This window comes from Myotis daubentonii, chromosome 3, assembly GCF_963259705.1.
Source record: "Myotis daubentonii chromosome 3, mMyoDau2.1, whole genome shotgun sequence".
Classification (NCBI taxonomy): Eukaryota; Metazoa; Chordata; class Mammalia; order Chiroptera; family Vespertilionidae; genus Myotis; species Myotis daubentonii.
Window position 1 is genome coordinate 219800624 of NC_081842.1, and position 24722 is coordinate 219825345.

At 65.3% G+C, this 24722-nt stretch overlaps 1 protein-coding gene across 1 annotated transcript in view; it reads right to left on the bottom strand.

Annotated features, from left to right (window-relative positions):
• The window catches only part of TTLL10 (tubulin tyrosine ligase like 10), a 44393-nt gene extending 19671 nt beyond the window's left edge, over nt 1-24722 (bottom strand). Inside the window, exon 1 of the mRNA XM_059686262.1 lies at nt 24710-24722. The gene's annotated coding sequence lies outside the window, so the exon portion shown is untranslated. The remainder of the gene's footprint in view (nt 1-24709) is intronic.

The window sequence follows — 24722 nt, forward strand, 5'->3', positions numbered from 1 at the left end:
TCACCTGGGTGACTAGGCAAAAGCAAAACAAAACCAACCTATTCTTCCAGAGGCTCAGCCGAAAAAGGGCCGAAATGCTCCCAGTGGGTGAACTGAAACATCACAGACGTATCCCTACAGGTTTTGTGCAAGAACAATGAGCCCTGCACGATTCCTCCGAGAACACCATCCGTGGCCCATGGGCAGGACCCTCCTGCACTTCATACCTGCCTCTGAGACGCAGGCCTGACCCGGACGGTGCCCGTGGTGCTGTCGGGCCGTGTGCATCTCGGTTAAGACTCTGTGGACCAGACTTTGGTCCTGACCCTGAGGAACCGTGTCGGCCGAGGGCCAGCCCGCTCCTTCTCCCAGTCGGTTCCGCCTTTGTGGGCGCCTCTGCCTCAGGCGGGGGAGAAAGGGCCACGATCCGGGCCAGACCGGCTCTGCCCCGAGCTCCAACCGTCCCGGTGTGGCCGCGGGCAGAGCCAAGCCTGTCCCCCGAGCCAACTGCCAGCCCGCGTCCTCCCTGACCCGCTCCCAGGGAACACGGGGCCCCTGGGGCCGGCTCAGCAGGGGCTGGTTGGGGAAAGAGCTTTCCAGAAAGTGCTGTGTCAGGCGGAAGGCTGGACCCACAGGGTGCTCGGCCCCGGCGGCCCTCCGGGTGGGGAGGACACCCGCCACCCAGGCCCACGCTCGCCGGGCCCCGCAGACTCGGCCCAGGGACCCCAAACGGCTGGGCCCAAGATGGCTCCGCACCCGACACCCCGCGGGCCCCACCCGGGGGCTCCCCTTCCCCTCTGAGAAGAGGGACCACCCTCCCTCGGTCCTGACTGTGAGCCGAACGGGCACCTCGCCACGGCGGCTGCGTCCCGGCCGGGTCGGCCGAGCAGGGGACGGTGCCCACCTGGAGGCTCTCCGGCCTCCCCGGGCTCCTCCGCCTCCTGCCGACCTGCCCCGACAGGCTCTGCCCTGGGAGGAGAAGGCGGCGGCCACTCCCAGCCCCCGGCCGGGCGGCGAGGCTGCGTGTCCAGCTCCGTCCTCGGGCCCGGACCCAGCAGGCCTCGGCGTGGACACTGGAGAGGCCTTGGCTCCCGTAACCCCAAGTACCTGTCGCCCAGGACACAGGCTTGGCTTCGGCCCACGCTGCCCCACCAGCCTCGTTGCAGGGGGACCCGGAGGGCAGCGGCGGGAAGACCAGGTCCCTGCCTCCCGGGCTGCGGCTCCGCAGGGAGGAGAAGGGGAGTCCACCCGCAGGTGGGCGGTGGGCAGGTGGGTGCTCCCGGCCGGGGTGGTGAGGGGCCGGGAACAATGGAGGTGCCGGCCGTCCCTCTGCAGCGAAGGGCAGGGCCGGCCGGGAAGAGACGGCGTGGCCCCGGGCTCGCCTTACATGTAGGGCCTCACCCCGCCCCATGCAGGTGCCTGCTCCCCGCCGACCAATCTCTGCTGCTGGCCGCCGACAGGTGTGTCCCCCGGGCTCCCATAGGCCAGCGGGAGGCAGCTACGTGACGCGCTGGCGGCAGGGCGGGCGGCAGGCCCCGCACACATTCCTGCCCCCGCCTCGCCCGCCCGCCCGGCCCAGGTTGAACAAAAACCAGGGCAGGGAGCTGCTGCAGGCGCTGCAGTGGGGCGTGCAAGGGGGGAGGCGGGGCGCTCCTGGCCGGGCCGAGCACAGCCCGGCTGGACAAGGAAGGGGGCAGAGAGGGGTCACAGCCTGCACCCTCTCTCTCCCAGGGCAGCCGCCAAGGCCCCCGGCCCCCCAGGAGCCAAGTGCAGAGCTGTCGCCCTTCTAGGGGGTGTCGCGCACAGGTCTCCAGGCTGGGGGCCCAGCCTGTGGCCGAGGCTGAGGCAGGCCGGGAAACACCCCGGTTTAGGACCCCGGGAAGAGGGCTGGAGCCTGTGGCTGCAGGATGGGGAGGCGAGGGCCGTCCAGGTGGGGAGGAGCGCCGTATTGAAACAACAAGCAGCCCGTAATGAGCCGCAGCACAGAGCAGTCCCCGGCGGCCACTTTCCGTAACGAACCCCCTCCCCCGCCCGGCCCCGCCTGCTGGCTCTCTGGTTTGCTCACCCCGATCAGGGCTTCGTGGGGCCTTGCCTCTCTGTCCGGGGACAGACCTGGCCAGAGTGGGGGGTCACCGGCACACGGGCTCCTGAGGGCCACACAGCTCGGGGGGCTGCCCCCCGATTGTACCTACTCCAGGGGACCCAGAGGAAGGCACAGCTCCTCCACAGCGCCCACGGGCCTGGATCGCAGGGCCCCGGGGGACACGAAACCTCCCTCTCCCCCCTCAGAGCAGGGCCCCGAGTCCACTGCCCCCCCCAGACGTCCCCAGGCTGGCCCACTCCCCGCTGAGCTCAGCCTGTCCTCAGGCCTCAAGGCTGTGCTGGGGTGGGAGTGCCACAGAGAGGGGGGTGCCCCTGGCCCCAGGGAAGAGCTTCTGGAGGCATCAGTGACCTCTGACCCTCCAGCCCTCTGACCTCCAGGCCCTAGCACTTTGTCAAGACACCCACCCACCCGATACCCTCTCTGGGTGTCTATGTTTATGTGGGGGTGAGGCTGGGACACCCCTGGCTGATGGGCACCGTGCTTTGGGGAAACCGAGGCATTGCTCACTAACCCCAACCTGGAGGCATTTGCAGTTGGGTGGGAGCGGGAGGAGGGCTCCTGGGCACTGACCCTTCTCAGGCTCCTGCCCTGACCTCTACCCCCATCTTGTTCACTCGGTCACCAAGCACCGGGTGCGGCTGGTCAGGACCTCCTGGCTCAGACACGTGGGTGGGGTCGGGGCTGATGGGCATGGCCTTGCCAGTTCAGAAGCTCCCAGGGGTGGCCAGAGGGAGCCACATCCAGTGTCCACAGAGCCCCTGAGTGCTGGGACGTGGGGGGACTGACGGGGGGACGGTCATGTGGAAAGCGGTGGCCCTTCACCCTGACCCACAAGGAGGAAGAGCCGCAGTCCGTCCCCCGGCGGGTGGGGACCAGGCGGGGGTCCCTGCGACTCTCTCGTTACCACGGCAGCGCCTGGCTGGGTCTGACTACTCTGGTCCTCTTGCCAGCCTGGTCAGGACACCCCGCCAGTTCTAGGCTCCACTGCAGACTCAGAGCGCTGGTCCCAGTCCGTCTGTCTGGCTCAGAGATGAAGGCCAGGCCGTGCTCTGCCGGTTTAATAACGCGGCCGCACTGGGAGCTGCCAGGAGGCAGGATGGGGCTCTGACGGGCCCTGGGGCGCAGAGACCCACCACATGCTCCTCGCCCACTCTGGGCCTTTCTCTCAAACTCGCTGTCCCATACGAGGCGACCACGCTGGCCAAAGCTGGGTCTTGGAGGCATGTTCTTAGCCGAGGCACGAGAGGCCAGGGAGCACCTGAGCTTCGGCTGAGTGGAGGCCAGCCCCTCAACCCGAGCTGCAGGGGGAGGCCAAGGTGCTGCAGGTGGAGGCTGAGGTCCTGCTGGTGGAGGTCGAGGTGCTGCAGGTGGAGGATGAGGTGCTGCAGGTGGAGGCGGAGGTGCTGCAGGTGGAGGCGGAGGTGCTGCAGGTGGAGGTCGAGGTGCTGCAGGTGGAGGTGGAGGTGCTGCAGGTGGAGGTGCTGCAGGTGGAGGTGGAGGTGCTGCAGGTGGAGGTGGAGGTGCTGCAGGTGGAGGTCGAGGTGCTGCAGGTGGAGGTGGAGGTGCTGCAGGTGGAGGTGCTGCAGGTGGAGGTGGAGGTGCTGCAGGTCGAGGTGCTGCAGGTGGAGGTTGAGGTGCTGCAGGTGGAGGTGCTGCAGGTGGAGGTGGAGGTGCTGCAGGTCGAGGTGCTGCAGGTCGAGGTGGAGGTGCTGCAGGTGGAGGTGGAGGTGCTGCAGGTGGAGGTGGAGGTGCTGCAGGTGGAGGTGGAGGTGCTGCAGGTGGAGGTCGAGGTGCTGCAGGTGGAGGTGGAGGTGCTGCAGGTGGAGGATGAGGTGCTGCAGGTGGAGGTGGAGATACTGCAGGTGGAGGTCGAGGTGCTGCAGGTGGAGGTCGAGGTGGTGCAGGTGGAGGTCGAGGTGCTGCAGGTGGAGGACGAGGTGCTGCAGGTGGAGGTGGAGGTGCTGCAGGTGGAGGTCGAGGTGCTGCAGGTGGAGGTTGAGGTGCTGCAGGTGGAGGACGAGGTGGTGCAGGTGGAGGTGGAGGTGCTGCAGGTGGAGGTGGAGGTGCTGCAGGTGGAGGTGGAGGTGCTGCAGGTGGAGGTTGAGGTGCTGCAGGTGGAGGACGAGGTGCTGCAGGTGGAGGTGCTGCAGGTGGAGGTTGAGGTGCTGCAGGTGGAGGTGGAGATGCTGCAGGTGGAGGTGGAGGTGCTGCAGGTGGAGGTGGAGATGCTGCAGGTGGAGGTTGAGGTGCTGCAGGTGGAGGTGGAGATGCTGCAGGTGGAGGTGGAGGTGCTGCAGGTGGAGGTGGAGATGCTGCAGGTGGAGGTGGAGGTGCTGCAGGTGGAGGTGGAGATGCTGCAGGTGGAGGTTGAGGTGCTGCAGGTGGAGGCGGAGGTGCTGCAGGGGGAGGGTGAGGTGCTGCAGGTGGAGGCGGAGGTCCTGCAGGTGGAGGACGAGGTGCTGCAGGTGAGGGTTGAGATACTGTGGGAGGGGTTGAGGCTCTGCCTTGCGTGGCTGGGTGGTCTGGGTGTGAATGCCCTGGCTGGTCACTTTGATGAGGAAGATTCTGGTCTGGCTGGTCGCCTGCTCCCTGACCTTGCAGTGACCCCTGCACAGTCCTTGCACTGTTTGTCTGAGTCCAAGAAAAGTAAAAATGACCCAAAGTCGTCTGTGGAGCCTGATGTTTGCCCGTTGTGGGTGAGGTGGTCGAGCCGGGGCCGGGGCTGCGGGCAGGACTCATCACTGGGCTTCAGCCAGTGGCCGGTTGAGACCGTGCCCTTTGCCCTTGGTCCTCACAGGCAGCCCAGCTGGCCCTGCACCCTCAGGGGCCTGCGCTCGACTGAGGGCCAGCTCCCAGGCCCTGCCTCGGTGCGGTCACCCCTGAGCGCGAGGCCTGGGCTGTCACCAGCAGCAGGCACGGAAGGTGGCTGGACCGCTGCCGGCACAGGTCTGGGGGCAGCACTCCCTCCCCTCACGGGTGTGCGGAAGGGGGGGGGGACAGAGCCATGATGAGCACCACGTCCTGAATGGTCAGCGTGGGCCACCCCACAGCACGCCAGGCCCACGTCATCCTGCCTGGTGGGTGGCAGCTGGACCGGGTGCCGGATTGAGGGAGAAACCAGTGCCAGACAAAGGTTCTGGCTGGTGACCTGGTGGGTGTGAGTGTTCCCATGAGAGCAGGAGGGGGTGCAGCAGGCAAAATAGGCTGTGGGGGTGGGGTGGGGAGAGGAGGAGGCTGACGGGGGGGCGGGGTGACAGGAGCCAGCTCCACACTTGGGGACACAGTGGCTGGTGGGAGAGCTGGCAGGGCTGAGCCTCCCTGGGCGGGGCGGACGGGACAAAGGGCCATTGTGCTGCGCCTGAGGCTGCTTCCTGCATGGCGGCCGGCCACCGACCGCCACGGGGCCCACACCCTCCGGGCCCAGCCCTGACCCGGAGGCCAGGCCGATGGGGGTTCGCCTTCTGCTAGGACAGTCTGGGGGCCGGGGGACAGCCCTGGAGCCTTTGGGGCTGGGGCTCAGGGCTGGGCCCTCTCCTGGCCTACCAACCAGCCCTCGCTCTGAGGGGACCCGGCTCAGAGACGCCCGCCCGCCCGGTTTCTCTGCTTCTAGTCGGTGTCTTCCTGTAGCCCCGGGCTCCTGACTCTCCTCTGACTCACCGCTGGCCTCAGCAGAGCAAACACCGGGGCAGGTGTGGGTGGATCCTGGGGCCACCACCCAGCCCCATGCGGACTCACGGGGGCAGCTGTCCACGGGGGTGGCAGACGCTGTCGCTCACCCTCGAGTCGGGCGGGTCGGGAAGGGGCCTGTGACCTGGTCCCACTAAGTTTGCCGCCGGCCAATCAGCACTTCCTAGCACACAGCCTTCGCTCAGCAAAACGGGAGGCAGATCTGGTCACAGGCCCAGCCGAGCCAGACCCTAGCGTTCGGGGTTCAGACTTGGAGGTTCCAGTCTGGACAGGGGCGCCCCCATGGGGCACCAGCTCTGTCTGCTTGGGGCCTCCCTGGGGTGTCTGTCTGGGCCCCTGCCACCACGTCCCCTCTGAGTCGAGTCGCAGAATGCAGCGGAGACCCCTGCCCACCTGCAGGGAGGCTGTGCAGGGGGGGTGCTGGGGGTGGGGGTGGGGCTGGCACGCCTGCCAGCCTCCCTTCCTGCCCTTGATCCTCAGGGCCAGGTGCTGCCCTGCCCAGGTGCTGACAGGTGAGCGACCTGAGCAGGAGGGGGCCCCGCTGTAATGAAAGGCTGGCGGCGCGGAGAGGGGGCTTGGCGGCAACCGCCTTGTGATCTATCTTCCCGCCCCTTCCGGCCCTGCTCCCCCAAACTGACCCGAGGGCCCAGGGACTGCTGGCTGCTCCAGGCTCAGGGCAGGAGGGTTCTCACCCGCACTCCCACCCCACGCCCTCCGAGTGGCCTGGAGGCCTGGCCATCCCATGAGGCCTTGGATGGGCCCACAGACACGGGTAAGATTCGTGTGTGCGTGTTTTGTTTGTTTGTTTTGTTGATCCGCACCCGAGGACATTTTTCCATTCATTTTTAGAGAGAGTGGAAGGGAGAGGGAGAGACAGAGACACACACACGGATTGGTTGCCTCCTGCATGTACCCGGACGAGGGCCGGGGATCAAGCCTGCAACTGAGGATATGAATCGAACCTGGGACCCTCAGTCCACGGGCTGACGCTCTATCCACTGAGCCATACTGCCAGGGCTAGGCAGGCTTAAGATTAGACCAGCACTGGGGGCCCCTCCCAGGCCTCCTGGACAAATGCCAGCCCCCCTTCCCCACTCTCCTGCCTGGACCACACCCCCAGGCCCCAGTGTCCCATCGGCGATGCCGAGGTCCTCCCAGCCCCTCAGATGCTCCTGCAGCTGGTCTTGACCTTGACCCCGTCTCCCTGAGACCCGGAAGCACCTGTTTCTCCCTGGGCTGTCTCCCTGGGGGCCACACCTGGTACCTGAACCCAGAAAACGCTGAGCCGGATGCCTGAAACCTGCACACGTCATTCTTGGACAAGGTCGTCTGCGAGGCGTCTGGGCTCCTACCCTCAGGCTGTCCATTTCTTTCTTCCTGAGAGCTCACCAGACCCCCCACCCCCACCCCCCTACACACACAGCTACCGGCTGATGTCTCCAGCTGCCTCCAGGGGGCAGATCCAGGGGGCAGCCCTCAGGCCTCCTGGGCCTGGCCTGTCTGCAGCTGTTCACTGTGTCCACCAGAGCCCAAGGCCCCCTGGCTCCATCCTGGGCTGGAGGGGGCGGGTGTAGACAGGCCCCTGGGGACCCCGACATCTAGAGGCTGGGGGAAACCCAGAACATTCCTCCCTGGTGTCCAGCGGTCTCAGCTCAGACCCCCTGTGGCCTTTGTCTGGGGGTTCCCAAGCAGACACCTGGGCGCGGCACCAGCTGGTGACTCCTGCTGATGGTGGGAACGGAGTGCAGTCAGGGTCTGCTGTGCTGGGGGGCGGGGGGTGGTCCCAGGATTCCTGGGTGGCCACGGGCGATGGGTTCCCCGTGGAGACAGGCGAGTCGAAGGCAGAGAGTGCTCCGGGGAGGACGTGCCCTCACTGGGCCGGCCCTCGGCAGCCGCGGTGGGCCAACCTGCTCACCAAGACAAGCAGACGCCAGTCGAGACAAGGAATGGCCAGGACCAGTCAGGCTGAAACCAAAGGGAACACATGGCCTCAGAGCGAATGAGCACAAAAGCTACTGTCCCAGGGGTGAGAGGTGCACCCTTGCTCTGAGGGGCTGTGACATGAGTGGAAGCTGGGGGTCCCCCTAAGTGAGGGTGTGCGTCTAACCAGACATCCTCCCCACAGGAAGCCAGGGGCCCCCAGGGTTCCACCCACAGTGAGGACCACCCCTGCAGGCTTTCCCGCCTGAGCCCCCTCCATCTCGCTCTCCCATGGAGCCTCAAGTCAAGGTGGCCCCATTCTTGATGTGTATTTTGATGTCTTTCGGCTGTTCTGGGAAATCCTCACACAGTATTATTTCAAACATTAATTTCTCCCCTTCTCTCCTCTTCCAGTCCCTGACATGTTATATAGGACTAGTGGCCCGGTGCACGAATTCGTGCACATGGAAAGGAAATTAATTAGAAGAAATATTTTAATATCGCTCTTCGCCCTTTCTCTATAATAGAAGTGTTAACCAAATTCACAATCGACAATGACAGATGGAAACACACGCGTGCGATTGGCGCCAGTGCGAGCTTTATATGTATCTCACGTGTGCGAGTCAACTTAGCCTTTTATAGACATAGAACAAACTTGCTTAGTTACACCTGCTTTCTGATTAGCGAAACTTTCCCAGCCCAGTGAAGCACCCCAACTTCTCTTCCAGGTAATTGTCAGCAGCACAGCAGTAATTATCAACACGAAGCAGATTACTATTGCAGATCACGCAGGGAGAACCAAGGGTAAAATATCTAACTGCAGCCGTGTCTGACTATATTCTGCGCAGTGAGAAAACCTGAAGTCATTTTCAAGGTCCACCATTTCTTACTTCTTTTCAGTCGGGTCAAGTTTCTAAGCTTTCTAAATCTCCGTTTTCTGGCTAATGCAAAGAAAATAGGATTCCACCGAGTCTCCTATCTGCCTACTCCAGGACTTCTGTGAGGATCAAATGAGATGAGGCACGGGAAAACGCTTCACAGGCATTTGGTTAAAGTGTAAAATGTTTGCACCTGGCTATAAAGCAAGCCGTGTTCCTGGGCTGAAGAAACTGCAAGGAGGCTGGTCGCTAGGGAGAGGAAGCCGGGCGTTGCTATGTGACGTCATTACCTGGACGGTCGGACGCTTAGCACATTAGCAGGTGGGCAGACCTCGGCTTGGGAGGCCGGGAAGGTGGGCTTCGAGCCCTGGGTGGGGAGCCCGCCACGCCCTGCCCACGCTCTGCCTCAGCTGAGCTGCTCTGCGCCCTGGTGACCCTGGCCCCTTGACTGCCAGCCTCTCCCAGGCTGGCTCGGCGTTTGGCCTTTGTTTTTAACTGCCCGCTGGCTCAGCTGGACAGACGGGAATTCAGCCCCCAGCCGGGGGCCTCACAGGGGTGAGGCGGGGTGGGGTGCAGTGGGCAGTGGGGGAAAGCTGGGCTCCCCAGGTCCTGGGGACGGGTCAGGCCCTGAGTCCCAGCCCTGAGCCCTGTTGGCCGTCGCTGAGCCGCTCCAGGTGGACGCCAGGCCTCCAGGCTTTGCCTGCTGGGAGTCCGATCCCCTCCCGAGCCGCAGGGCTCACACCTGCCCAGCCCGGCCGAGGGTCTGGCCCTCTCAGGTGGGCCCAGTCCCGGTGACTCGGGAAGAAGCGAGAAGCCGGGGGTGGGGCGGGTGGGAGGCAGCGGGCAGGCCTCCGGCAGATGCTGGGACGGCAGCCTGGGCGTCTCCCTGCCCCACACAGAGGGTGCAGCCAGGGGCCCGCCACACTCTCTGGACGCGAGATGCCCCGGCGCACCCTGCAGGCCCCCCACCCCTTTCTCCACGCCCTGCCTCCTTCAGGGGCGGGTGGATTTAGAAGCCACTGTCTGGGTGCTGGGTGTGCTCACGTCCAGGGTGTCGCTGGTGGGCGGAGCTCCACGCCTGCACCACCGCGTCTCTCCCTGCGGATAAGGGGCTCCTCACCTGCCCCACGGGCACCCCATCCCCTGTGCAGGGCATTTCCATCTTCACAGGGCGCAGCTGGCTCCCAGGATCTCAACACCCTCATGGGCCCTGGGGGCCCGGTCACTGCCCGTCCCTGGCGGGGGGCGGGGCGGTCAACCTGTCAGGACGTGCTTTTATTTTATTTTATTTATTTTTAAATATATTTTTATTGATTTCAGAGAGGAAGGAAGTGGGAGAGGGAGAGAGAAACATGAATGATGGGAGAGAATCATGGATCGGCGGCTTCCTGCACGCCCCCCACTGAGGATCGAACCCGCAACCCAGGCCTGTGAACTTGACTGGAAATCGAACCCAGGACCCCTTCAGTCTTCAGGCCGACCCTCTGTCCACTGAGCCACACCAGCCAGGGCGCCGGGACATGCTTTTAGTTAATGAAGAATATGGGTTGTTTTCTGTCTGGATTGCAGGATGTCTGCAGCTTTCAAAAATTAGCCATTTGTTTTTAGTTCTTTTCAGATACTAAACAAAAATCACACTTCACCCCAGTTTTGCATTTCTTACTTTGTTCTATTTTTCTTAAAAGGGTCCTACGCTCTAGGCCAGGGATGGCGAACCTTTTGAGCTCGGCGTGTCAGCATTTTGAAAAACCCTAACTTCGCTCTGGTGCCGTGTCACATAGAGAAATTTTTTGATATTTGCAACCACAGTAAAACAAAGACTTCTATTTTTGATATTTACTTTATATATTTAAATGCCATTTAACAAAGAAAAATCAACCAAAAAAATGAGCTCGCGTGTCACCTCTGACCCGCGTGTCACAGGTTCGCCGTCCCTGCTCTAGGCCCTCAGACCGCAGCAGCCGAAGGGCCTGGCTCCCCGGCTCCCGGTGGATTCCGGCCGCAGGGGAGGCTCGGCTCCGGGCACGTTCCAGGAAGCGCAGCTGGAGAAACGCGGCTGGACGTGCTGCTGTCGCCTGCGCGCCCTCCCCTCGTGTCTCAGGCCCCTCGGTACATCTCGCTCGGCCTGTGGGGACGGCCTCCTGCCCCCCTCCCCCCCTCCCCCCACCCCCGCCTCCCCCTCCGGCCCCTCTCCCAGCAGCATCGTCCCCACCAGGGCTGCAGCTCCAGGGGCGGGGACCAGGGTCAGGGGTTTGGGACCCACAGCCTGAGCGCTGGTGCCGCTGAGGCCGCCTTGCAGTCTGCCACGTGGAGGTGAAATGGGGGTGAAGATGCCGGAGGTGACTTTGACCAGGCTGCTCTGATATAACAGACGCGGCCTCGAGCCAACGCTGTCCTGTGGGGGCTGCCCGGCTCTGGCATCTCTGCCCCCCCCCCCACACTGGGCGAATGGTCCGCACACGGCGCCTCCCTCCAGGGGCACCGCCCACGGGGTGACTCTGGCTCCCAGGAAACCTGAGCCCACAGACCCCCCCCTGACGGCCCAGCAGCCGCTCCAATTTGCCTCCCAAATCAGCATCTGATTTGAGTGGAAATTCTCAGATTGGGGGCTGGGGGGATGGGCTTCCAGGGAAGGAACATGTTCCCCAGCCCCAGACAGCCCGGGGGGGGCGGGTGGCTCCTGGGACGTCCTGCCTCCCTCGCCCCCCTCCCTGCTCTGAGTGGAAGCTGGAGCCCCAGGTGGGGCAGGTGCTGGCAGGGATCCCAGGGCCCCGCCGCCTCCGCCCTCCCAGCCCTGCACCCTCCTCCACGTCCCACGACCTGGTGGACTCTCCCCTCTGACCCCAGACCCACCCTCTCCAGCCACAGCCACAGCCACAGTCGTGAATGGGGGGACCCAATGTCTGCAGCCTGAGACCCCTCCCTGAGCCCCAGCGGCGACTCGGGCAGGGGCAGCCCAGCACAGGCCCGGGGGCTCCCACCTCCATACGCCCAATAGGACCCACCTGGCCCCACCTGTGCCCTACATCCTGGGTGCTCCCAGGGCTGGCGGCAGAGGGCAGAGGTCACACTGGCCACTGTCTGGCTCCACCTGACCTTACCCCTGGCCTTGCCCTGTCCCAGCCATACCTTCTGGGGCTCCCCTGGCAGGTGGACACACGGCCCCCCTTTCCGGAAGGCTCCTCCCTGGTTAACCCTTGACCTCGTGGGGCCCCCACCCCATCAGGCTACAGCCCCAGGAGCCCCCCAGTGTCCTCGATGATGGCAGAAGTGAGGGGTCAGGAAGCCTCGTTGCAGGGGGAGACGGAGGAGGTCCCTCTGGGTCCCACCTGGGGACACCCCCTCAGGTCCTGGGGTCCCCGGGGCTGTTTCTGTGTGTAGCTTCTTTTTCTGGGGGAGAAACTGGGCGGCGTTGGGTTCCAGTGTGACTGTAGGGGGGTCCGGGGCCAGTCGAGGAAGGTGCAGGTTGCATGGTGACCGCCAGGAGGGAGGGCAGGGAGCTAGGGGAGCTTAGGGGTGCTGGGGGCAAGGCCCTTCCTACTTTCTGGGTGCCCTTTGGGGAGCAGCTGCTGTGAGCTGGGAGGGTCCTGTGTCCTGGGTGGAGCAGGACACGGTGGCCTTGACTTTCCTGCCTGGACGGGGACAGAGGCAGCTCCTGTGCCGTTGGAGCCCGGGGTCAGGGGAGGGAGGGCAGGGGCTCTGGGCTCCCCGCTTCTGGAAGGGTGGGCACGGGCGCAGGGAGGGCCACAGACCCGGCTCGGGCCAGGGAACGTGGAGAGACCTCGAGGGGGTCAGTGGTCCATTTAAGAAACTGTTCTACAACTGGCCCGGCTGGCGTGCTCAGGGGTTGAGCATCCACCTATGAACCAGGAGGTCTCGGTTCAATTCCCGGTCAGGGCACATGCCCGGACCCCCAGTGCGGGGTGTGCAGAAGGCAGTCGGCTGATCAATGATTCTCTCTCATCACTGATGTTTCTATCTCTCTCTCCCTCTCCCTTCCTCTCTCTGAAATCGATAAAAACTATATATATATTTTTTTAAATTGTTCTACCAGCAGCCTCTCGTCGGGCCTCCTCCCCCATCCAGTCTGAGCACACTTACAGAGGATGGAGGTGGAACCTTCCAGAAACCCACCTTTATCAGGTAGAGGAGGAGGGGCCGCTGTGGGGACCTGCGGGAGGCAGCTGGGGCCTGGAGCTGGGAGCGGGGTGTGGGGCGGGCACACCGGGGCCTCAGGTGCTGCAGGAACCCCGTGGGGCCACTGGGCTGATGCAACCCAGGCACCTGTCGCCACGGCAGGGAGGGAACCGCGGCCCCATGTGCGGGCGGCCTCGCCAGGGAGGGACCCTGGACCGGCCTCCCTCCGCCCTCCCCCTCCCTGAGCCTCCTCCGGGCTCCCGGAGGCAGCAGGCAGCGCTTTAATGAGGCTGCTGGGCCCGGCCTGTCCCCCCCGCCGCTGCTGGGTAATTGGTCTCAAATACGGGAGTCACTGAGGTGCTGGGGCCGCCAGGGACGGGCTGAGAAATCACCACCCCCTTTTTCCACTCGGGGAGCGTAATTGTGCTGTGGGGCCGCCCGCCTGCCCTGAGCGCTTGTTTTTCAGACCCACACGAGGGAGGAGGGGAGGGACGCAGGGAGGGCACCCCGCACCTGGATCCCGTGGGCCGGATTGGGAGGAGTTTAGGGGCTTATTTTGCAGGGAGATGTTTTGATTGAGGTGAAATTTACAGAACACCAAGTTAGCGTTTAAAGGGGACCACTCAGGGCATCCAGTGCATTCACAGTCTGTACAGCAGGCACCTGCGCCCAAGGGACCCCAGACCCCCACCCCTGCCCAGGCACCACCCACCTGCGCTGTCTCCCCAGACACTTCCTGTCCAGAGACCCCGGCTCCCCCCTCCCATGCTGCTGGCCTGCCTGCCTTTTGGGTCAGAAGACAGGCTCGTCCAGGCCGGACACCTGCAGTGGGCAGCAGAGGGCTGAGCGAGGGGAAGGGAGCGAGAAGCCAGTGAGGGCAGAGGGCAGGGGCTGGGGTGCCCGGGAGGGAATGACACCGCAGGCCAGCGGAGTGGGCTGGGTTGGGGTGTGGAGGGACGCTGAGACGGGTGGGTTTGGGAAGAAAACCTGGGGTCAAAGCTTTGGGCAAAAATGTGTGATCTGCTGGCCAGACCTTTCAGCCAGGGCTGGGATAGGAGCAGGGGCCTGGGGGTCAGGGGCCTGGGGGAGAGGAGTCTGGGGGGCAGGGCCAGTGGCTCAGCAAGGCCTCCAACCTGACCGCCTGACCAGAGGACCAGCCCCATGAGAGTCACCCAGTCAGAGCTGATGAGAGAGCCTGAGCCCCTCGACGCGTGTGCCCGGTCACGTCGCTGGGCACCAAGGCCGGGTCCCCAAACGAGGGGACAAGAGTCGGAGACAAAGATCTGGGTGGTGTTTGTGAAAAGAGGCTGAGAGGTGTGCCGTGCTGAACCTCCTTCCCTGGTGACGAGACTGTTACGACTGAGGCTGCGGCTGGAGGGGCAGGGGACGGGCGCAGGGCCTGTGGCCAGGCAGGGCTGGCTCGGTGCTGACCAGGCACCTGCCTGCTCCTGGCTGCAGGCGTCCACCCGGGACCTGGCATCGCCGGCAGTAGGTGTGGCAGGGAGCGCCCTGGGGAAGGCAGGCCGCGTCCTGCAACATCTGCGAGGGGCAGAGAGGCCTGGGCAGAGGGGAGTGGGGAACAGGACGGGGGGAGGCGCACACAGAAACCAGCCAGTAGGAGGCCAGGAGGCAACATGGAGGTCACTGCGACCTTGACCAGGCTAGCAGAGCAGGGAGGAGCCAGCCTGTGGGTCTAGAGGGGGAAGGCGGGGAGGGAGGCAGAGAGGGGCCGTGGCTGGAGGGTCCTGGGGTCGGGGAGGGTTCTGTGCGGAGATGGGGCGGCCCGGGTACTGCAGGGCTAGCACAGGGCGCGAAGACCCCCAGGAGGCCCCTCTGCCGGAACATGGCGTCCGCCCCAGCGATGGCACGGGCCTGGCCACAGTTTGGGAGGAGGCGCCGGCTGGGCAATTCCTGCAGCCCCGAGTGGGAGCTGAGGAAGTGGAGGAGGGCGGGCACCCTGGGGACCAGGGGCAACCCCGACACGGAGGGAGTGTCTCCCTGGGACCTGTCCAAGGGGCAGCCAGGGGCCTGCACAGACTGTGGGTGCAGTGAGGGTGAGGGTGAGGGTGTGGGAGGGCCGGGGCCGTGGGCTGGGAGAGCTGTTGGGAAGCAGGATTTTGAGGATGGGGGTTGGGGGGCAGGGAGGGGGACATTCGTGGGTCCTGGGAGGGGCAGGTCCCTTCGAGGGAACCAGTGCACAGCTCTGGCCCTGGAGTCTGGAACCCCGGGGCCTTCAGGGAGGGGTGTGGGGACGGTCGGAGGGCGAGTCCCAGGGCTGCTTGGGTGACCGTGGGGTGCGTGTCCTCTCCAGCCAGAGGGAGCAGGTGCCTGGGGCTGCGCTCCTCCCCCTCCAGGTGGGCCTCTGCGCTGACTGCAGCTCAGAAGGTGACCCCAGCAGCACCTCGGGGCCCCTGCCTCCTATTGGGGTGCAGGAGCCTTCACGGCCCAAACTAGAGGCTCCTTATGTCCTCTGTGGCCTCACCCCCCAATTCTGCCAGCACCCCCAGCACCCCCAGCGCCCCAGAGTTGGGCGGGGCCAGGGCCCCAGGCACGAGGGAGCGGCTGGGAGACTTCCCCCCATTTGATCCTGGACTGGCACCATCAAGGGGCAGCCGGCTGCTGGGCCACCGCTGAGCCTGGGCTCCTGCCTGGGCTGGAGGCTGGATGCCAGACTAGCCTCCTCAGGGGCCTGGAGCCGCAGGGAACAAAGCAGGGCGGTGCCTCCGGAACTCTCCGAGCAAAGCACAGGCTGCCTTCCTGCTGGCCAGGCAAATGCTGTGCGAGAATGACCGCCCCGCCGGCCAGCGTGGCTCCGTGGATAGAGCGTCAGCTCAGACTGAAGGGTCCTGGGTTCGATTCCCGGTCAGGGCACAGGCCTGGCTTGTGGGCTTGGTCCCCGGTAGAGTGTGTGTAGGAGGCAGCTGATCCATGATTCTCTCTCATCACTGAAGTTTCTATCTCTCTCTCCCTCTCCCCTCCTCTCGGAAAAATAAAATTTAAAACCCCACAAAGAGTGACAGCCCAGAGCTGTGACCCTGGGTGCAGACCTCAGTTAGGAGGGTCCGCCAGGGCGGGCGGGGTCACCTGCAGCTGCTTGTGGGCAGGTAACAGCCTATAAAGTCCAAACGATGACAGAATGACAGAGGCCACCACGGTCCCAGTCGCCCACCGTTGGCCCCGCGACGTCACACGGGGGGAACCGTCAAGGACCCTCTCGCCGTACGTCCTCCTAAACCCATCGGAGTTGAAAACACGGTTAAATCGAAAACGCATTTAATGCACCTAAACCAGGAGGCACCGCTGAGCCAGGCCCCTGCCCTGTGCTGGGCACTGCGGTCGGCCGGGGTGGGACCTCCTGTTTCAGCCGCCCCCGCCTCCTCTCCTCACCAGACGCAGGAGACACAGGCAGGCGCTTTGCAGACGCGAGGAGATGCGAGAACACAAACCAGGTACCCCAAACGCTGGGTGCACAGCCGCAGCCCCTCAATGTGGACCCTGGGGATCGTGTGACTGACAGGAGCCAGAGTCCTCGCCGCCGCCAGCCTGGGAAAGGGTGAAGTTCCCAGTGTGGTTCCTACAGACGCGCGTCTCCCACCCCATCATCGAGGAGAACCACCGAAAACACCGCATTTGACGTTCAGCTGACATCGGGCTTTGGGTCTTTCAAGGGAAAAGTCTGCCGGGGATTGTCCACTCCCGGTCCCGCCGCGGCCGCCCCAGGAGGCCAGAGGCGCCTGTGGCAACCAGGCCCAGCCCTGGGAGCACCTGGGAGGGTGGGCAGGACAGCAGGTGCTGGGGGCAGGGGACCCCTGTACCCAAATGCCCACCAGGGGCTCGCGCGCATTCCGGTCTGAACCCTGAGCCGCTGTGAGAGGCGGGGACGTGTGTCGGGGGCACCCCATGGGCTTGCTGGGCCTGAGCCTCTGGCCGAGGAGCAGACCTGCCCCACGAAGGTGGCTCTGGACCTGGCTCACGGGGACCCGCCGTGTTCACTCGAACACCCACAAGCTCGCCTGGTCGCCTCCCTGGAAGCTCCCCCAAACCCAGCGCCCCTGGGGAGCAGGGGGACGCAGATCGCTCTGTGCCCGGGGTGGGGTCCTGGGCAACACCCCTGTCTTTTTTTTTTTAATTGATTTCAGAGAGGAAGGGAGAGAGAGAGAGAGAAACATCAATGATGAGCGAGAATCATTGATCAGCTGCCTCCTGCATGCCCCCCACTGGGGATGTGCCCGCAACCAAGGTACATGCCCTTGACCGGAATCAAACCCACGACCCTTCAGTCCACAGACCGACGCTCTACCCACTGAGCCAAGCCGGCTAGGGCATCCCTGTCTTTTTTAAATATTTTTTTATTGATTTCAGAGAGGAAGGGAGAGGGAGAGAGAAACATCAATGAGGAGAGAATCATTGATCGGCTGCCTCCTGCACCAGGGATAGAGCCCGCAACCCGGGCATGTGCCCTGACGGGGAATCGAACCGTGACCTCCTGGTTCATCGCTTGGCGCTCAACCACTGAGCCACACTGGCTGGACCACACCTGCCTGAAGTGGGGTCCCTGCCCCAGCCCACCTGCGGGCCCGCCCGAGAGGTGAGCCGGTGAGTTCACAGGTCGCGCAGCACACGGCGCGGGGGGAGGCCTCGCCCTCACATACCCCCCTACGGGCTCCAGGGACCCGGCAGATGGGCTGCAGTTTACTGCAGGACCCGGAAGTGCTGAGGCCCCCTGCTCAGCCTGACCCTCCTCGCTGAGCCTCAGTTTCCCCACCTGCCAACCTGGCTCCACTCCTGCCCCTTCCTCTGCCCTTTGTCTTTTCTGTAACAAGGGAACAGGTGTGTGTACGTGTGTGTGTGTGGGGGGGGGCACACACTTCCGAGCCGCCCCTGAGCGTGGCTGCCCCGTCTGGTGGACGGCACGAGGGCACCTCTCCAGACACCGAGCTCCGGTCCTAACGCAGCTCATGCCCGGGGCCTGGAGATGGGGCGGCAGAGCCAGCTCCTGGGTGTCCGGCGCCTCTCCGTGGCCCCCCTCCCCGACGGCCACCACATTCCGGGCAGCACCGATGGAAGGCCAGAGACACGTGTGAGACGGGGGGCAGCGTGGGCTTCCCACCTGCAGGGCCGTCCCTCGAACACCAGGTGTCCAGAGGCCCAGGAGCCCTGCTTTAGGCCACTGTTCTCCTCGTCCCTTCAAAACGCAGACGCAGCCCGGCCAGCGCGCCCCGTGGCTGAGCGTCGACCTAGGAACCAGGAGGTCAGGGTTCGATTCCCGGTCAGGGCACAGGCCCGGGTTGCGGGCTCGACCCCCAGTGTGGGGCGTGCAGGGGGCAGCCGATCCATGATTCTCATCACTGATGTTTCTCTCTCTCCCTCTCCCTTCCTCTCTGAAATCAATAAAAATATATTTTTAAAAACCACGCAGATGCAGCCCCACTGACTCAGCCTTGGGGACTCGCACGTGTTTGTCTCTCAAACGCCACCCGCCAGCCGTCACTCAAAGCGGCGGCTCAGCTCCGGTCAGTGGGGGGACCGAGCCCCGGGGGAAGGATGCTTCCTTTAAACCCTCCAAGTCCAAACCCGGCTTCGAGAAGTTCCCCTCATCCCAGACAGGACGCTCTGGCCCGGCAGGTGGGGAGGGAGCTGTCTTCCGGAGAGGGGCCTCCACGCACTCACCTGGGGCCAGGGCGCCTGCAAACCTGGGGGGCCCACAGCCCCCTTCCCCGCCCCCCTTCCCTCTCCCCGCCTGTGAGTCCAGAGTGGGGGGGAAGCTGGGGAAGCAGTCACGGAGGGCTTCCTGCAGGAGTCGCCCGTGGGGAGAGCGCGCCACGCCCGTTCCTGGAGAAGGTGGAGGCAGGAAGGAGCTGGGCTCGCAGCCAAGGGAGCTGAGGTGGACGGCAGGTCAGGGCAGCCCCAGCCCCGTGAGCCCCAGGGAAGGAGGCCGGGCTGCTCCCCGTCCCAGGGCCGGACAAGCGGGAGGCAGGGAGGCAGGGAGGCCAGAGCGCCCACAGCTGGGACGGGCAGCAGCCGGAGTGGGACCCAGGGTGGGGGCAGAGCTCTGCAGGCTGTCACCTGGCTGCCAGCTCAGGGCACCCCCCCCCCCAGTGTGAGCACGAGGCTGTGCTGGGGGCGTGTGGGACCGTGTGTGAGTGAGGGTGTGTGACCAGCGTGTGCGAGCGTGTGCGAGCATGTGCGAGCCTGCCCGAGTGTGAGGAGGAAGAGCCACAGGGAGGGGCTGGCGGAGGGCCGGGAGGGCGGGGATGGGGGGTCCTGCCCCTGACCCCCTCAGTGGGGTGTGCCCCAGGCGGTCGGGGGGGCCTCAGGAGACCCCCAGCCCCATCCCCCAAGTGCTCATGGCTGCCTGTCCCAAAGGCTGTCGGCTCCTGGGACAGGAACCAGAACCCCAATCCCGGGTCACAGGGACCAGAACCCCAATCCCGGGTCACAGGAACCAGAACCCCAATCCCGGGTCACAGGGACCGGAACCCCAATCCCGGGTCACAGGGACCAGAATCCCGCTCCCGGGTCACAGGGACAGGAACCCAGGCCCCAGGCTGCCCCACGCCCGGAGGTGGGCCAGGTGGGGGGAGGGCTCTCTCTGCAGGGAGCCCCGCCCTCTGCGCACCCCCAGCCGCCCCAGGGGTGCCCATGTGCACCCGGACACGCAGGTACCGGAGGCCCCAGACCCTGGACACCGGGGAGCCCAGAGCGGGGCCGGGATGTGCAGGGGGAGGGGGGCGGCCGAGCCCTCATTGGAAGCCGCCGCCTTTTCCGGGGAAACCGCGCCGCCGGGCGGATGTGGCCCCAGGAGCAGCCCCATCAGCCCGGGTGCCAGGGACGGTGGGCAGGGGGGTGGGGGGGCGGGGCAGGCGGAACCTGACCCCCCTGAGGGCCCCCCTCCCCCCCTTTCTCCTCCCCCTCCCCCCCACGCCGGACGGAGGCCCCGCCCTCCAACCGCGCAGCGCCTTTGTCTCCCGCGCACCTGGCGGGGCTCGGGTTTCGTAGGCAAAGCTGGGCTCCCCCGCCGCACCCCTCCCTGCCCGCTGAGCCCCCCCCAAAGGCCACCACAAAGCCCCGCCGCATTGTCAGCCGGAGCCCAGGAAGGGGTGGGGCCGGGGGCCGGGCAGGTGCGCGGGCGGGCGGGCGCTGGGCCCAGGTGTGAGCCGGGAGGAGCGCGCAGGGGCGGCCTCCGTCCCTCCGGTCCGGTCCTGGTCCCGGTCCGGTCCGGCCCCACCCAGCGGTCCCGCCTGCCCCACCGAGGCCTGCGGCCAAGCGCCCCGGGCACACGGACCCCTAGCCCCGTTCCAGCCTCCTGCCCCCACGGTCCGCCCCTTCCCGGGCTCCGGCACAGAAAGGGTTACGCGGCGGGCGCCCCACCTTTGTTAGCATATCTGCACCTGCGCCCCAATTAACCCGGCCATGCGGGCAGGCTGCTGGGTCCCACCGGGCGGGCGGGCGCCCTCCTGTCTGCCCTGGGGGCTCAGTACCACAGGGGCCCCCCAGGGGCCAGATCCCCACCCCACCCCACCCCCACCCCCTGCAGCAAAAGGCAGGTCTGCTCCCAGCAGAGGAGCTGAAAGTCCTGTATTTGGATTCTGCCTGAGGGCGGGTTTTAGGGTGTTTGCCCAGGGAGCGAGCGCCCAGCCTCTGGCCTCTGCTCTGTGCCCATCCCCCGTCCCCCCCCCCCCCCCCCCCAGGCTGCCCAGGCCAGCCGGGCCCAGCCGGCAGCCCCCCTCCAGGCTGCCTCCTGCAGGGACACCTCTGACCTCACTGCTTCCCCTGCAAGTGGGCCCAGCTGCCCTCCACCTCCCGGCCCAGCCCACCCACCTGGGGCGGACCCCAGACCCTCCTCCCCGGGGGCCACGGCCAGGGCCCCCGGTCTCCACTCTCAGCCCCCAGATCCTCATGTTTTCCAGGCCTCTGCTCAGCCCAGAGCCCTCAGGGCCACCTCCTCCATTCCCAGCCCTCACCCCGGTTTCTCAGAGCTCTGCCTGCCCCTCAGCTGCCCCCCACCCCAGCTTCGCCTCTCCAGGGCACCCCGGTGGCAGGGGAGGGTGGTGTGGACACGAGGCTGCAGATGTGCGCACCCCCCCCCCGTGGCTCCCACCCCATTCTGCCCACGCTCAGGGGGCACGGCAGCACCTCACCCAGGCTTGGGGTGCACCCTCACCCCCGGGCCACGGGCCACAGCGACATGCATGTGCCAAGACCCCCACTTTCTGAGCAGAGACACACCTGCTTCCGAGGATGGTGCAGGGTCCACACAGGACCTGGGAGGGCGTGGGAAGCTCTGGGCTCCTCGCCTGAGGGCCACCCTGTGAGCAGGCGTGTGTGGGGACAACGGGGACCTCCTGGGCGGCACTGGTGTTGACAGAGTGTGAGGAATGGTTTCCTGGGGAGAAGGCGCCCTCTGTTCTGTTTGCAGTGGGATGGGGTCCTGTGGGGGGAAGGGCATGTCTGGGGGGTCCTGTGTCGGGGTGGGAGGCCTGGGATTCCTGGGGGACCAAAGGCCTGGGGTCCTGTGGGAGTAGAGACGGACTGGGGCCCTGGAAGAGGGGGTGGTGGCCCTGGATTTCGCAGGGCGGTGACGTCCACTGTGCTAGTCCCGTCTGGCCTGTGTTAGCAGGAAGAGACCTCCCGCCTCCCTGACCACTGGCCTCGCACGCACAGCAGGGACGTGCCCATGAATCAAACCTTTTGTTTTGTTTTCAGGAAAGCAAAACTGAGGGCCCACATTCCAGGACACGTCCCCTCCCAGACCAGCCACCGGGTGAAGCTCCAGGAAGCAGGACCTGGGAACCCAGGTCTGACCCGAGCCAGCGGACAGACAGACAGACAGACACCGTGGGTGTCCCCCAAGTCCCTGACCCGACACAGACCGAGTGGGCGAGAGGGAAAGGTCACCCGCGTCCCAGGCACCGGAGGGAGGGCTGCCAGGGTTAATCATACGGGAGGAAGTGAAACATTAAACCGGGACGTTGTCCCGCTGGCCGCCCACCACTGCCTGGGACCAGACGCCCAGCCTCCTGGAGCCCTGGGAGGGGGCCTGCCCGGCCCTGGGGCCTGGGGTGGCCCTGGCCTGGCAGGTGGGGAGGCCTCGTGGGCCCGACGCCCAGCCTCCCTCGCAGGCGCAGTGCGGGAGCAGACAACACGGTCAGGACAGCACCGCCCGCACGGGGCTTTCGGGGGAAGGACACAGTGGAGACTGAGGACAGCAGGCCAGGCTGCCCAGCAGGGCCCCCCCTCGGTCACCCTGGGTGCTTTCCTCCAAGAGGTCATTCTGAGTGACCGCAGCTGGCCACCCCGCGAAGCCGTGCTCTCTGCTCCGGGGCAGCGTCCCTGCGTCTGAGTCCCAGGCACCAGGGCAGCTCCCTCCGAGATTCAGCCAATTGAGGATAAAGATCAGAGTGTGAGACTCCCGAGCCGGAGCCCCACGACAGGCCCGGAATTCTACGCTGGAGGCGCGGCGGGCCGCCCCCCAGAGGTGACACCTGGGGGAATCCGGGGCGGCTGTGTTTATTGAAGAAAATGGTGTACAAGTGGACCTGCAGCTCAGCTGTGGTTTTGCAAGAATTGTCAGGTGAGCTCGTCACTTCTCACCGACGCCTGGTCCCCTCGAGTCACCTGGACCCCTTCCCTCCATGGGAGCTGCACCCAACACCCTGTTATGGCTAAACCGTGTCCCCAGGGACCATAAGGGCAGCCCTGACCCGGTGCCTCAGAAGGTGATGGTATTCGAGCATGCCAGAGGTCAGGGGTCAGGACACCCCATTTACCCGCAGCATCGGGCTCTGGGAGATGCGGGACGAGGGTCACGACTCAGGGAGCCTGGTGGCTGTGCTGGCATCTGCACCCCCACACTGTCCCCTGAGGGAGGAGGAGGGAGGCATTTGAACACCATGTGTCGGCCACGGCCCTTTCTCAGGAAGCCGGGGAGCTCGCCCCCCACACAAACGAGGAAGCCCCCACAAAAACAAGACGGGTCCGGGGAGGTCCACCCAGGGGAGAGGCAGAGGGAGTCCTCAGGACGAAGGCCAGGGCGGCCTGGGTCCAGCCTGCGCACACGGGGGTCCACCAGGGCCAGGGAGAGCCCGGGCGCCCGCAGGGCCCGCGGACACCCCTGTGTTCCACTCTGAGCCTCGGGGAGAGTCTGAGGGTGTCTTGGTCGCGAGCCAGGAGAAAGCTCAGCGGGCACAGGGACGGAGAGGCCATCGTCCAGCAGGGAGACCCCTGTGTGCCGGCTGGCGGTGCCATGCGAGCCGCCCGGGTGAACGCGTGCAGAGCAGCGACAGTTAACCTCGACTGGAAACGCGGGACCCAGGGGTGGACGGCGGGGAGCGTGAGGAAGGGAATGCCAGCAGCTGCCTCCGGTGACCCCGATAGGTGACGCCTCACACAGGAGCTCTGGGAAGCCGCCCCCACCATGTGGTCCCACGAACTCGGTGAACAGCACAGAGCTGTCTGCAGGGCGGACGTGGGCCCCGGCGGGCAGGGCCGCGTGGGTGGGAGGCTGTCTGTCCAGCCGCCTACAAATGTCTGCCTGGAACTACACGCAGGTATAACCGACTCAGCAGGAAATTACAATTTCAGTTGGCGCAGCCCTGGCCGGTGTGGCTCAGTGGGTTGGGCCTTGTCCTGTGCACGGAGAGGTCCGGTTCTGTTCCCTGTCAGGGCACATGCCTGGGTTTCGGCTGCATCCCCAGGAGGGGCCGTGCAGGAGGCAGCTAATCGATGTTTTACTCTCACATTGATGTCTCTCTCTCTCCCTCTCCCTTCCTCTCTCAAAAAAATCAATTTAAGCTCGGCCTGTGTGGCTCAGTGGTTGAGCATTGACCTATGAACCAGGCAGTCACGGTTCGATTCCCCATCAGGGCACAGGCCCGGGTTGCGGGCTCGATCCCCAGTGGTGGGCGTGCAGGAGGCAGCCGATCCATGATTCTCTCTCATCATGGATGTTTCTCTCTCTCTCTCTCTCCCTCTCCCTTCCTCTCTGAAATCAATAATAAAATATTAAAAAATCAATTTAAAAATCTCAGATAAATAAAAATTCAGCGGATGCAGTCCCCGCCGTCCCAGGCCTGGCCTCACAGGTATCGGGACGCGGCCGTGAGCTGGCTATTGTCTCACGGAGAGGTCTCCCATCACCGCCCTTCCTGCTCTGACAACATTCCTCTGGGATTTCCATCATGCGACCACACCCCCACCCATGCCCACCTCCCTGGTCAGGCAGGTCTCCATGACAACGCTCCCATTTTGCCACGTGACCAGCTGCCCGTGGAGCCGTCCGCGTCTTAGGCCCCATCTTGCTTCGTTGGCGCCCCCATGGCCCCTGCCCCTGGGCTCAGAGCCTGGGCGGGACTGGCTCCAGCTCGGGAAGGAGGCTGGTCCGGCCGACCAGGAATCCCTCCCCCAGGTGTGCACGGGGCACACGCGTCTTGTTTCACGGAACGAATTCGGTTTCCTGGCCAGAGCTTCCGACCTTGCCCCGTCGGGACATGTGAACCAGGGACCGGCCGCTCCTCCCTGCGGGGCCCAGGGTGCTCTGTCCGCGAGCGGCCGGGTCATAATTAGGTCCCACGGGCAGTTGGGTTCCTGGCAGTCATCTGCTGCTACCGGAAGCTCAGTCACACCCACAAATGGCACAGAGGGCCGAACCCCAACTTCCCCGGGAGCTGGGAGCCCCTCAGGCCTTTCGTGCAGACACGTGAACTGAATGTCCGAGGGCCGTGGGGCCGTGGGGCCTCGGGTGGCGGCTGCCCGCGCGGCCCCTTGGCCAGCCTCAGCGTCCCAGCCGTTCCAGAAGCCCCCAGTGTGCGCCGAGGCCCCAGCCCCCGGCTCCCCGCGGGGACGTCCGAGTCCCTGATGCCACCGGCAGCTCCAGGGTGTCCCAGAGACGACCACAGCTGGACGGCAGCTCAGGCAGAAATGCTTCAGCATCGGGGGGTGGGGGTGACCGCCGACCCCACAAGACACACTGCCCCCCGAGGCCCCCTGCCAGCCTCAGTCCTACCTGGTCCGGGAGG